Source organism: Rhinopithecus roxellana, chromosome 15 (assembly GCF_007565055.1).
Source record: "Rhinopithecus roxellana isolate Shanxi Qingling chromosome 15, ASM756505v1, whole genome shotgun sequence".
NCBI lineage: Eukaryota > Metazoa > Chordata > Mammalia > Primates > Cercopithecidae > Rhinopithecus > Rhinopithecus roxellana.
The window spans coordinates 44,720,902-44,734,909 of NC_044563.1; the positions used below are offsets into that span (position 1 = coordinate 44,720,902).

Genomic DNA, 14,008 nt, shown 5'->3' on the forward strand with positions numbered 1-14,008 from the left:
ATCTCATGGAGATAGACAGCAGAATGATAAATACCAGAAGCTGTGTAGGGGAAGGGTAGATGAAGAGAGGTTGGTGAATGAGTACAAACATAAAGTGAGATACAAGAAATAAGTTCTGGTGTGCTATAACACAGTAGGGTGAGTGACTACAGTTAACAACATATTGTCTATTTCAAAATAGCAAAAAGAAAAGATTTAAAATGTTCCTGACACTACAGAAATCTGCAAATAAAAAAGGAAAAATGCTCCCAACACAAAGAAATGATAAAGGTTAAAAGTGATGGATATCCTACATTACATAGTCTATGCATGTATCAAAATATTACATGTACCATATAAATACATACAAGTAATATATGTCAATTTAAGTGTTTTTACTAGTTTTTTAAAAATCTTTCACCATGCTCAAGTGGCATTTAACCCTGGGAGGTGAAGATGGTTCAACAGGAAATCAATAAATGTGATAGGCCAGCAGTCCCCAACTTTTTGGAACCAGAAAATGGTTTCGTGGAAGACAATTTTCCACGGATGCAAGGGCGGGGGTGGGGGGGGGGCGTGGGAGTTGGTTTCAGGATGAAACTGTTCCACCTCAGATCATCACAAGAAGCATGCAACCTAGATCCCTCACATGTACAGTTCACAATTGGGTTTGGGTTCCTATGAGAATCTAATGCCACTGCTGATCTGACAAGAGACAGAGCTCAGGCAATAATGGTCGCTCACTGCGTATTATCTCCTGCTTTGCAGGCTGGTTCCTGACAGGTTCACGGCCCAGGGGTTGGGGACCCCTGTGATATGCCACATTAGCAGGATGAAGGATAAAAACCTTATGATCATCTCAAGAGATGCAGAAAGAGTGCTGACAAAATTCAACATCCTTTCACAATAAAAACTCTCAACAAATTAGGTATAGAGGAATGTACCCCAACACAATAAAGGCCATATATGACAAGCCCACAGCTAACATCATACTCAACAGTGAAAAGCTGAATGCGTTTTCTCTAAGATGAGGAAAAAGTCAAGGATGCCCACTCTCACCATCTCTTCTCAACATAGTACTGGAAGCCCTAATCAGAGCAATTAGGCAAGAGAAACAAATAAAAGTAATCCTAGTAGGAAAGAAAGAAGTAAAACAATCTCTGTTTGCAGAATATATGATATTATACATTAAAAACCCTAAAGAGGCCGGGCGCGGTGGCTCAAGCCTGTAATCCCAGCACTTTGGGAGGCCGAGGCGGGCGGATCACGAGGTCAGGAGATCGAGACTATCCTGGCTAACACGGTGAAACCCCGTCTCTACTAAAAAAATACAAAAAACTAGCCGGGCGAGGTGGCGGGCGCCTGTAGTCCCAGCTACTCGGGAGGCTGAGGCAGGAGAATGGCGTAAACCCGGGAGGCGGAGTTTGCAGTGAGCTGAGATCTGGCCACTGCACTCCAGCCTGGGTGACAGAGTGAGACTCCTTCTCAAAAAAAAAAAAAAAAAACCCTAAAGATTCCACCAAAACACTGTTGGATAAATAAATTCAGTATAGTTGCAGGACACAGGGTCAACATACAAAAATCAGTAATATTTTTATACACTAATAATCAACTATTCAAAAATAATTTTTTAAAAAAATCCCATTTACAACAGCAACAACAAAAAATAAAATCCTTACATGTATATTTAACCAAAAAGGTAAAAGATCCATACACTAAAAACACTATAAAACACTAATAAACAAAACTGCGGGAAAACACCCATGTTCATGAATTGGGAAAATTAATACTGTTAAAATGTTCATACTGCCCAAAGCAATCTATAGATTCAATGCAATCCTTACTGAAATTTCAATGTAATTTTTCACAGAAATAGAAAAAGCAATCTTTAAGTTCAAATGGAACCACAAAAGACCCCACACAGCCAAAGAATCCTGAGGAAAATGAACAAAGCTAGAAACCATCACACTCTCTGATTTTAAAATATATTTTAAATCTACTTTAATCAAAACAGCATTGTACTGGCATAAAAACAGACACACAGACCAATGGAACAGAATAAATAACCCAGAAATAAATAAACCCACAGTTATGACAACTGATTTTTGACAACGGTGCTAACAACACAAAACAGGAAAAAACCAAGTCTCTTCAATAAACGGTGTTAGGAAAACTGGATATCTACTTGCAAAAGAATGAAACTGGGCTCTTATCTCATATGGTACACAAAAATTAATTCAAAATGGGTTAAAGACTATAAAATGACTAAAAGAAAATATACGACAAAAGCTTCATGGCACTGGTCTAGGCAATTTGTTTTTTGGATATGAACCCAAAAGCACAGGCAATAAAAGCAGAAATAGACAAATGGGATTACATCAAACTAAAAAACTTCTGTACAGCGAGGGAAACAACTAACAGGGTAAAGAGACAACCCACAGATTGGAAGCCTGGGCAACATGGTGAAACCCCATCTCTACAAAAAGTACAAAAACTAGTCAGGCATAGTGACATGCACCTGCAGTCCCAGCTACTCAAGAAGTTATGGGAGGATTGCTTGACCCTGGGAGGTGAAGGTTACAGTGAGCCAAGGTCGCACCACTGCACTCCAACCTGAGTGACAGAGCGAGATTCCGCCTCAAATAAGAAAAGGAGACAACCCACAGATTCCACAGATTAGGAGAAATATTTGCAAAGTATACATCTGATAAAGGGTTAATATCCAAAATATATAAGGGATTTAACACAATTACAAGGAAACAACCCAAGGAAAAAATGGGCAAAGGCCCTGAACAGACATTTCCTAAAAAAAAAAAAAAAAAAAACCGAAAACATGGCTAACACATACATTTAACAATGCTCAACATCACTAATCATTAGAGAAATGCAAATTAAAACCACAATGAGATATTGCCTAACACCTGTAAGACTGGCTATTATCAAAGACAAAAGATAACCAAGTGTTTGGCAAATACCTGGGGGAAAAGGAATCCTTGTCATTATTAGTGAGAATGTAAAAATGGTACAGTCATTATGAAAAACATTATGGGAGTTCCTCAAAAAACTAAAAACACCATATGATTTTTCTCTAACAAGTGATCCAGCAACCCCACTTCTGAGTATGTATCCAAAGAAACTGAAATCGGTAGGTCAAAGGGATGTCTTCACTCCCATGTTCACTCCAGCACTATTCACAATAACCAAGAAAAGGAATCAACCTAATGAACCTGGAGGACATTATGCTAAGTTAAAATAAGCCAGGTACAGAAAAAAATACCACATGATCTCACTTATATGTGGAATCTTTAAAAAGTCAAACTCATATTGGTACAGAGTAGAATGGCAGTTAACAGAGGCCAAGGGAAGAGGGGGTTGTGATGATAAAGTTTCAGTGAGACAAGAGAAATAAATTTTTGAGATATATTGCACAGCAGGGTGGCCATAGTTAATAAGGACATCTTGTACATTTCAAAATATATTATAGCTAAGAGTAAACTTCAAATGTCTCACTACAAAAAATGACAACTGAGGTGATAAATGTTAATTTTATCATTTCATGCTGTATATATATGTGTGTATATATATATATATATACACACACACATCACATTGTGCCCCATAGATGTATACAAGTATGATTTGTCAATTAAAAATAACTTAAAAAGAAATAAAAATGTATTTCTCTAAAGCAAATGTCTATGAGTAGATTTGTTGGCTCATATGGAAAAGTGTATGTTTATCCTTTTAATAAACTGTCAAATCGGCTTCCAAAGGGGTTAAACAATTTTACATTCCCACATGCAGGAATCTGATAGTTCCAGTTCCTATACCTTCATACCAACATTTGCTCTTGTCAGACTTTTCCCATATCTTGCCATATGCATCTCTTCCATCTGGCTGTTCATCCAAAACCTTTCTAATATCCTCTATAATAAACCAGTAAATGTAAGTAAAGTGTTTCCCTGAGTTCTGTGAGCTGCTCTGGTAAATTAGCTGAACTTGAAAAGGGGGTAGCGGGAACCCCAATTTATAGCTGATCAGTCAGAAGTATAGATAACAAGTATTACTTTCTATTGGCATCTGAGGTGGAGGCAGTCTTATGAAACTGAGCCTTCAACCTGTGGAATCTGATGCTCTCTCCAGGTAGACAGTGTCAGAATTAAATTGAATTAGAGGACACTAAGCTGGTGTCTGCTAGAGAACGTGCTTCCAGAGAATTGCTTGGTCTGTGGAGATCATTCTCTGCTGAGTGAAAGAACAAGAGAAAGTACTTTTTTCTTTTTTTCTTTTTTTTTTTTTTTTCTGAGGTGGAGTTTTGCTCTTGTTGCCCAGGCTATAGTGCAATGGCATGATCTCAGCTTAATGTAATCTCCGCCTCCCCAGTTCAAGCTATTCTCCTGCATCAGCCTCCCGAGTAGCTGGGATTACAGGCATGCATCACCACACCCGGTTAATTTTGTATTTTTAGTAGAGATGGGGTTTATCCATGTTGGTCAGGCTGGCCTCGAACTCCCAACCTCAGGTGATCTTCCCTCCTCAGCCTCCCAAAATGCTGGGATTACAGGCGTGAAGCCACTGTGCCCAGCCTGAATCACCATTTTCAAACCTATGTTTGAAAAATCAAATATAGATGTTTTAATAAAATATACTGCATGTTTAACATGAAAAACCAAATGCTAAAGACAAATTGCTAACACACATTAGATGTATGTTTACAATTTTAAAACGTATATACTGTTGAAATGTTTGGTGACATAAATGAAATTACAGAGAAGTTTTCAAAAGGACTCACACAGAAGGATTTTTAAATGTCTTACATTTTTTTCTTAAAATAAAATGTAAGTGAACTAATTACATTTGACATCACATTTTAAATAAATGTTAGCAGCATATAATCAATTTTGAAAGACTGGAAAACTTAGTCGTTGTCACAACTGATATAATAATGAAAATCATGCAAATGCAAATTTTGCTTATGTGTTCTCTTTTAAATCATACTGTGGCAAAGTTGAAATCTAACAGCAAGTGTTCTCTTACAGGTAATCAGTTCTGGCACATCAGTCCCAGGAAAATTTTTCCATAATTTTATAGACATATTTTGGCCGGAGAAAATACTTAACTCTTTATACTTCTTTCTATATACATTTCATTCATTTTGGCCTTTAATAACTAATTCACTATCAACATTTAAAATCTAGAAAACGACTATTTTTTAAATTGGTTACTTTTCACTCTAATACATGCTAACTAACATATAACAAAAAAGCAACATTTTCAGATGGGTATTAATACAATTGTCTTCAATCTGTATGTTTTTAAGTGCTAGTTAATCATTAAAGCTATAAACTAATGGTCTAATGATTGCAACTTATCAAAACGTACTTGTATCTGATGGCTCTTTTTCTTAAAGTTTTTTTTTTTTTTTTTTTTTTTTTTTTGAGACAGAGTATTGCTCTGTTGCAAAGGCTGGAGTGCAGTGGCACGATCTTGGCTTATTGCAACCTTCACCTCCAGGGTTCAATCAATTCTCCTGCCTCAGGCCCCCTAGTAGCTAGCATTACAGGCGCATGCCACCATGCCTGGCTAATTTTTGTATTTTTTAGTAGAGACGGGGTTTCACCATGTTGGCCAGGCTGGTCTCGAACTCCTGACCTCAGGTGATCCACTCGCCTTGGCCTCCCAAATACTGATGACTTTTACTCTCCTCTTTATTTTCCAAATCAGAGACACATACCAAAAAACAGTAAATATTTTGTTTAAATAAAACCTCCCAACATTTAGAAATTTTATTGTTGGATGTTATAAGCCAACAATTTCAACTTAGTCTTGTAAGCAATATAATCAAGTCATAAGAAAAGTTATTTCTTTAGATTGAATTCAGTTCTCCCCGAATCCTTAAATCCCTACCTGTTCTGAAACAAGCACCCTCTTCATGTAGTAAAAGTTATATAGTAATAAATAAATGGCTCTGTTTAGATAAAAAGGAAGATGAAGCGCATCAGGTTATTATTAGTATCCAGAAAAAATTATGATTATGTTCAAATTCACTTTCCCTTAGACATAGTCAATATCTATGTGTCAAGTCTTTGATCTCATTAAAGCTTTGAATTACTGAGCATTTATAACTGGTTAAAAACACCAATTCACATTTTATACTTTCCCAGAAATTTTTCTAATACTGAAATTTACAGACAAATGTAACCCCCAAAAAAGTTTTCCATTTTAAAGAACTAGAGATTCAAAGGTTTCTTCTAGGTTGGGAACCCTAACAAAATGGTACAGCCACCACTCAGGAACACATTTGATAGTTTCTTTAAAAACTAAACGTGGTGGCTCACGCCTGTAATCCCAGCACTTTGGGAGGTCGAGGAGGGCAGATAACGAAGTCAGGAGTTCGAGACCAGCTTGACCAACATGGTGAAACCCCGTCTCCACTAAAAATACAAAAATTAGCCAGGCATGGTGGCACGCACCTGTAATCCCAGCTACTCAGGAGGCTGAGGCAGGAGAATCGCTTGAACCCAGGAGGCAGAGGTTGCAGTGAGCCAAGATCATGCCACTGCACTCCAGCCTGGGCAACAGAGTAAAAATCTGTCTTAAAAAAAAAAAATACTAAACATGTAACCACAATATAAACCCAGCAACTGCACTAATGGACATTTATCCCAGAACAATTAAAACATAAAAATCTGTACATGAATATTTATAGCAGATTTATTCATAATAACTAAAAACCATGAACAGGGGCTAAGGAGGGGCAACAACAAGAGAGAAGTGGGTATTGCTATGATGGAAATATTCTGTATCTTGATTGTACCAATTAAATATTCTGGTTTTGATATTATATTATAGTTTTGCAATATGCTACTATTGGGGGAAACTGGGTAAAGAGAACTTGGGATCCCTATATTACTTTTTATAATTACATATGAATCTATAATTATTTCCAAATAAAAGTTTTAATTTTTTTTAAATACAGTATTTTAAGTGTGCTCTCTAACATCAATAATATCAAAGTCAAAGATCTCTTTCCCAGGAATTTACAATCTAAAGCAGGCAACACACAAAAGTTTTAGAAAATTTACTTACAATTTAAAAATAAGTGTATGAATACGCACAGTATTTGGGTATTGAAGTATATACCATGTGCTACTATAGAAAAGCATATGAGTGTCTAAAAAAATACATTAAAACTCAAATCTTTTCTAGCATGCAGGCATAATATTTTAAACTTTTTTGAAAACATAAGAAAAGCAGCACAATAACAAAGCCACTAAGAAAATTTAAGATACTTTGTTATACAATAAAAATAATCTATAACTAAGATTAATCAATTGTTTTAAATTATTTTCAGATTGTAGTATTTATTATCACTTAATAATTTAAGTTTATCATTTTAAAGTAGATGATTTCCTGCAGCTATTTTTCTGGATTCTGATCACAACACCATGAGCTGGCAAGACCTAAGTGTTCACACTCAGTTCAAAATAAGTCACGTACTTCATCTATGTTCCATGACCACCGATTTTTAATCTTTGTATCTTTCAATCTAAAATACAACATTAATGCAGTCAAATAAAAGAAGGTTTTACTTATAAAGTAAATAATATTACAGCAAAACCACCATTACTTTTGCACCAACCTAAAATATTTAAAATAAGCTTTTAAATAAACATCTAGGTATAATTTGGTATGTCTCCTATAAATCCTTCTCTTTAACCCATTTATGCCTAGTGCTCCATTATTAGAACGCTAAGCTTCTAGTAGGAGTTATTTTTTTCCTACTGCTCAAGGAGGTCTGATTTTTCACAAAAACAAATTTGCAACCTCCAGCATAGATGGGTTAATGAACACATTCATCTATGATTCATTTAACAAATTATGGCACAAAGTACATTTTAGGCACTGTTCTAGGAATGATAACAGCAAGGTATAAAACACACAAAAACTCTACATCCATGAAGTTTAAATTCCAAGGTGGAAAGACAGACAATAAAATAATAAGCAAAAAAGATACATGTTAGATGTTGATCAATTCCATGAAAAAAAAAAAAAAAGATACAAAGGTTTGGGACTGCAGGGTTATAAGTGACATGAAGAGTGATTGTTATTTCATGTGAGATAGATATGGAAGGCCTCACAACAGTGACACTTCAGCAGTCTCAGTGAAATGAAACAGCAAGCCATGCAGATACCTGGCAGTAAGAGCTCAAAACAGAGCAAACAGCAAATATCAAAGTCCTGAAGAGAAAGCATGCTTGTCATGCTCACTGAACACCAGAGAGGGCAGTGTGGCTGAAGTGGAGAATGAGGAAGGAGACAGTGGTGGTAGGAGGAAGCCAGAGAAACATAAAGACCCCTCATAACCACAGGCTTCTTCCAAGCCTCGAAAAGAGCCCTACAAAATCTGTTCACATAGCCACATTTTGGTAACATTTGCAAAAGTAAGGTATTTTAACCATAGATAGTTAAGATAACTATCATTTTACATTCTGATTTCTCTGTCAAACTTCACCTTGTGGTGAACAGCACTAGGTTTTGGGATCCAGCTTACTAGTAGAGTTGAGTTTAGCAAGATATATTGAGTTTGGATTGCATGATATATTCATTAATTTACTTTCCAGTTGCTTTTAGGTATAGAACATTGATTCCTAGTGGCTCATTAAAGAGTGGCAGCCAGGCACGGTGGTTCACGCCTGTAATCCCAGCACTTTGGGAGGCCAAGGCTGGCAGATCACTTGAGGCCAGGAATTTGAGACCAGCCTGGCCAACATGGTGAAACTCTGTCTCTACTGGAAATACAAAAATTAGCCAGGCATGGCAGTGTGCACCTGTAATCCCAGCTATTCTGGGTGCTGAGGCAGGAGAATTGCTTGAACCTAAGAGGCAGAGGTTGCAGTGAGCCAAGATCATGCCACTGCACTCCAGCTTGGGTGACAGAGCCAGATCCTGTCTCGAAAAAAGAAAAAAAAAAAAAAAAAAAACAGAGTGGCTTCCAGGAATACTCTACTGTCTACTGTGCCAACTTACCCCGTCATGACACAAAGGTGAAGAACCAGAGACCATAATGATATATAGATACATCTTAGGGTGCCAAGCCCTGAAAATATGTGGGTAATGAAAAAGAAATAAATTTGAAATGCACATAGCTAAAAGGCAGACTGTTAAAAGTTCTACCAATCATCAGACATGCAAAGTAGTAAGCAGAAGATCTGATTCTTATCAAAGTCTAGTCAAAATCCAAGTTATCTCCTGTCAAGTAAATGAAGTGAATACAATTACAATTATTATAAATGCAACATAACTTTGTAGGTCTTTTTTCCAATGGGAAACTGTACTACAGAAAATTTTTCAGAATGCCTGTGTTTGAGAAGCACTACCTATATCAGTATTCGAAAAAAGGTGATAAATCTGTGTATTAAGTAACATGGTTTTAACTATTCCAAATATGAATAATTATTAAAACATGTATGATCAATAATGCAAGAAGAAAGACTGAAATATCTTTTTTTTATTTTCTCTGTATAAAATGATATTATAGGCTGCTGGGGAAGGCAGGAAAGCAGCACCCACCCAGCAGGAGCTCCGTGACTGGGTTCCCAGGACTGTTGAAGGAAGGTATGGCTGGATGGGAGGGTGGGTAGCTCACGCCCTCCAAGACTGCCTTTCTAAACTCTCTGACATCTAAGAAAAGGTGAACAAGTCCTATCTTCAAGAGAAGATGGCTTTTAACAGTTCTGAAGGATCTAAAACTATGTACCTGCAAACATAAATAAGGATGAAGAATTTGTATAAGAGTTTAACGGATTAAAAACTTTTGCTAGTTTTCCAAGCAGTAGTCCGGTTTCAGCATCAACACTGGCACAAGTAGGTTTTCTTTATATTGGTGAAGGAGATACCATGTGGTGCTTTAGTTGTCATGCAGAAGTAGATAGAAGGCAATATGGAGACTCAGTAGTTGGAAGACACAAGAAAGTATCCCAAACTGCAGATTACCGATGGCATTTATTTTTAAAATAGTGCCACACAACCTGCAAATCCTAGTATCCAAAATGGTCAGTACAAAGTTGAAAACTGGGAAACAGAAATCAATTTGCCTTAGGCAGGCCATCTGAGATTCATGCAGATTATCTTCTGATAACTGGACAGGCTTTAGATGTATCAGATACCATATACCCAAGAAACACACCATATATAGTGAGGAAGCTCGATTATAGTCATTTCAGAACCAGCCAAACTATGCCCACTTAACCCCAAGAGAGTTAGTGCTGAACTCTACTACACAAGTATTGATGACCAAGTGCAGTGCTTTTATTGTGGCAGAAAACTGAAAAATTGGGAACCTTAGAGTGCTGGCTGGTGGCAGAAGAACACAGGCAACACTTTCTTAATCGCTTCTTTGTTTTGGGCCAGAATGTTAACATTTGAAGTGAATCTGATGTTGTGAGTTCTAATAGGAATTTCCCCAATTCAACAAATCCTCTGAAGAAATCCATCCACGGCAGATCATGAAGCACGGATCATTACTTTGGGGATGTGGATATACTCAGTTAACAAGCAGCAATGTGCAGGAGCTGAATTTTATGCTTTAGGTAAAGGTGATAAAGTAAAATGCTTTTGCTGATGGAAACACATGGAACACCCCTAGGAACAACATGCTAAATGGTATCCAAGGTGTAAACATCTATTACAGGAGAAGAAATAAGAATATATAAGTAATATCCATTTAACCCATTCACTTGAGGAGTCACTGGTGAGAAGTGCTGAAAAAATGTCATCACTGACTATAAGAATAGATTATACCATCTTTCAAAATCCTATGGTACAAGAATTTTGGTCTTAGGCCTATCCCTATACAAATGGGGTTCGGATTTAAGGACATCAATAATGGAAGAAAAAACTCAAACTTATCTGGGAGCAACTAGAAGTCACCTGAGGTTCTGGTTGCAGATTCATTGAGTGCTCAGAAAGACACAAAATGAATCAAGTCAGATTTCACTGCAAAAAGAGACGGGGTCTCATTATGTTACCCAGGTTGGTCTTGGGCTACTGCCCTCAAGCAATCCTCCCACCTTAGCCTCTCAAGTAGCTGGGACTACAGGCCCATACCACCACACCCAGCCTATACTGTAATTACTAATGAGCCAGAGGAAAGACTAAGTGGAGGGAATTGAAGGAAGTATTATTGAAAGAAAAAAGGGGAGAAGAAGTAATGGAGCTCTAGATCCAGAGTTTGCCAGTAATAGCACAGAACTGATTCCAAGACCTCTAAATTACTAAGAAATTATACACAAAATAAGAAATATATCAAACACAGAATTGGGCCTAGGCTGTAAGAAGAAAATGAGAGACAAATAATAAGAACCTGTAGCATGAGGGTTTCGGAAAAGTATTATATAGGAACTGAAAAGGAAGTCTAGCCATATATAATTTGGCTTTTGAGGAATAAAGTTTACTTTGACATTCAAATATTCCAAGTAGTCTCTAACAGAAGCTGGTGACACCAAACCAATCAAAGTTTCATGACCAATTAAAAACCCAGAGTCCATTATTTTAGAAATAAATGCAAAATCATGATGGAAATTCCTTGTATAAAATCAGTATTGTCTTAGTAATTTTTTCAAAAGAAAATTATAAAATCATATGAAGAAATGAATGGAGTTTATAACCAATATATGATGGAAAAAAGTTTTGTGGAGGTATGTTAGATGATTACTTAACATTTAATTAACATAAAATCTAGATTTTATGTTAAGTCTGGTGTTTATCATCTTTTTAAAAATAAAATATCATCACTCAAACTGAATTTTTACTGGACAGGTTCAACATGAAAAACAAGTAAATTGGCCGGGTGCTGTGGCTCACACCTATAATAACAGCACTTTGGGAGGCTGAGGCAGGCAGATCACGAGGTCAAGAGTTCAAGACCAGCCTGAACAACATGGTGAAACCCTGTCTCTACTAAAAATAAAAAAAAAAAATTAGCCAGGCTTGATTGTGCACACCTGTAATCCCAGCTACTCAGGAGGCTGAGGCAGGAGAATCACTTGAACCCAGGAGGCAGTGGTTGCAGTGACTTGATATCACACCACTGCACTCCAGCCCGGGTGAAAGAGCGAGACTCCATCTCAAAAAAAAATAATAATAATAATAATAATAAATAAAAACAACAAGCAAATTGGCTGGGCACAGTGGCTCTTGCCTATAATCACAGCACTTTGGGAGGCCAAGGCAAAAGGATCACTTGAGCCCAAGAGTCTGAGACCAGCATAGGCAACATAGTGAGATCCCATCTCTACCAAAAAAAAAACGTAAAAAAAAGAATAGCTGGACATTGTGGTATATGCCTGTGGTCCCAGCTACTTGGGAGACTGAGGTGGGAGGATTGCTTGAGCCCAGGAGTTTGAGCTGTGATCACATCACTGTACTCCAGCCTGGGCAACAAAATGAGACCAAAAAAATAAAATAAATAAAATAAAATAAATGGAAACAGGTAAATAGATGAGCTAACTTGAAAACAAATCTGAAAAGATAACCAGAATTCAGCACAAAGAGATGAAAAATTAGGAAAATGTTAAAGAGCGATTAAGAAAACATGAAGAGGCACATAAGAATGTTTAACACGCATCTCAAAGGAGTTCCAAAACAATAGAATATAAAGAATGGGAAGAAGCAAGATTCAAAGAGGGGATGGATAAGAATTTAATTCCAGAACTAACCATTAATTCTTAGACTACAAAAGCTGAGTTCTGATCAAACTAAATAAAAATAAATCTATATCACAGTAAACCCATTGTGCCAAAAATAAATTCTTCAAAAGTAAATTTTTTAAAAAAATTGAGAAAGAAAGAGAGATTACCTAAAAAGTAAAACCAGACTGACAACAGACTACGAAAAGTATCTATAGAGAACAAAGATAAAGATAAAGGATTATCTTCAAATCATTGTCAATCTAGAATTCTACACCCAGCAAGATTGTTATTACAACAAATATTTATCAAATCTCACTACATAACAGACTCTATTTAGAAGTTCAAGAGCTTACATTCTAGTAAAAATTCTTTCAAGGAGAATAATGCCAAAAAGAAATCCTGCTCTCCTGCTCTCCTGCTGTCCTGAAATTTCCATTTCGTTACAATTAAAAGAGCTTAGAACTCCTAATTTTCTGGAGTATTTCAGAATAAATTTACTTGATGGCATACCCTAGGCTTTCTTAATTGGTGGTCCATGAACACCCTGAAATGAAAATTTGTGTATCGTTCCTTACATGAGCAGTTTTCTGTACAGAATGTCCATATATGTCATCAGATTCTCAGAGAGGTCTATGACTCAAAAGGAGTTATACCTACTTTTCTCTGACCCAACCCCACACACCCAGAATAGTTTGGTGCTATATGATTTCCACAGGAACCTATAAATCATCTTTCAGTCCTTTTCATACATTATTATTTCTGCTGTGACTTCTCCCACTAGAGAGTAAAACTCCATGAATGCAAAAGCTATCTCTTGTTTACCAGCATCTAGCACAGAAACACAGAAGTACAGAGCAAAAAGTATATATTTTATAACTAAAATGAATTGCTAAATGTACCTCTGAAATATACTCCCTTGTTACAGAATTCAAGAACTAAATCTTAGGGTAAATAAATAATTATTAATCTTTCCTAGTTAAATTTTTTAATGTTGCCTATCAAGACTATTAAATAACCTGAAAAGATTTTAATGTAAATGTTTTTAAAATATTAACTTGGCAATAAAAATTATATAACCTTGATTATATATTTACTTTAAAGAATATCAAACAACATAACATTAACTTCATTTCTGTAAATTTAAAAATTTGGAAGCCTAGCTAATTATATTATTAAATGCACTGAGTGTTTGGAGATAGTACCAATGTTGTTTTACTGTCCAAGAAGAACATGCATCATAAAAACCCATCCTTATATCGTTTTTCCCATAAGAAATCACAACAGAGGCAGAATATGAAATTATATATATAAACAGATATAAAGAGATAGATATATAC

At 36.2% G+C, this 14,008-nt stretch overlaps 1 protein-coding gene and 1 pseudogene across 4 annotated transcripts in view; one reads left to right on the top strand and one right to left on the bottom strand.

The window, feature by feature from the left end:
* TMEM135 (transmembrane protein 135) overlaps positions 1–14,008 on the bottom strand; it is a 264,255-nt gene that overhangs the window by 213,667 nt on the left and 36,580 nt on the right. The window lies entirely within an intron of this gene.
* On the top strand, positions 9,701–13,617 carry LOC115893537 (annotated as a pseudogene).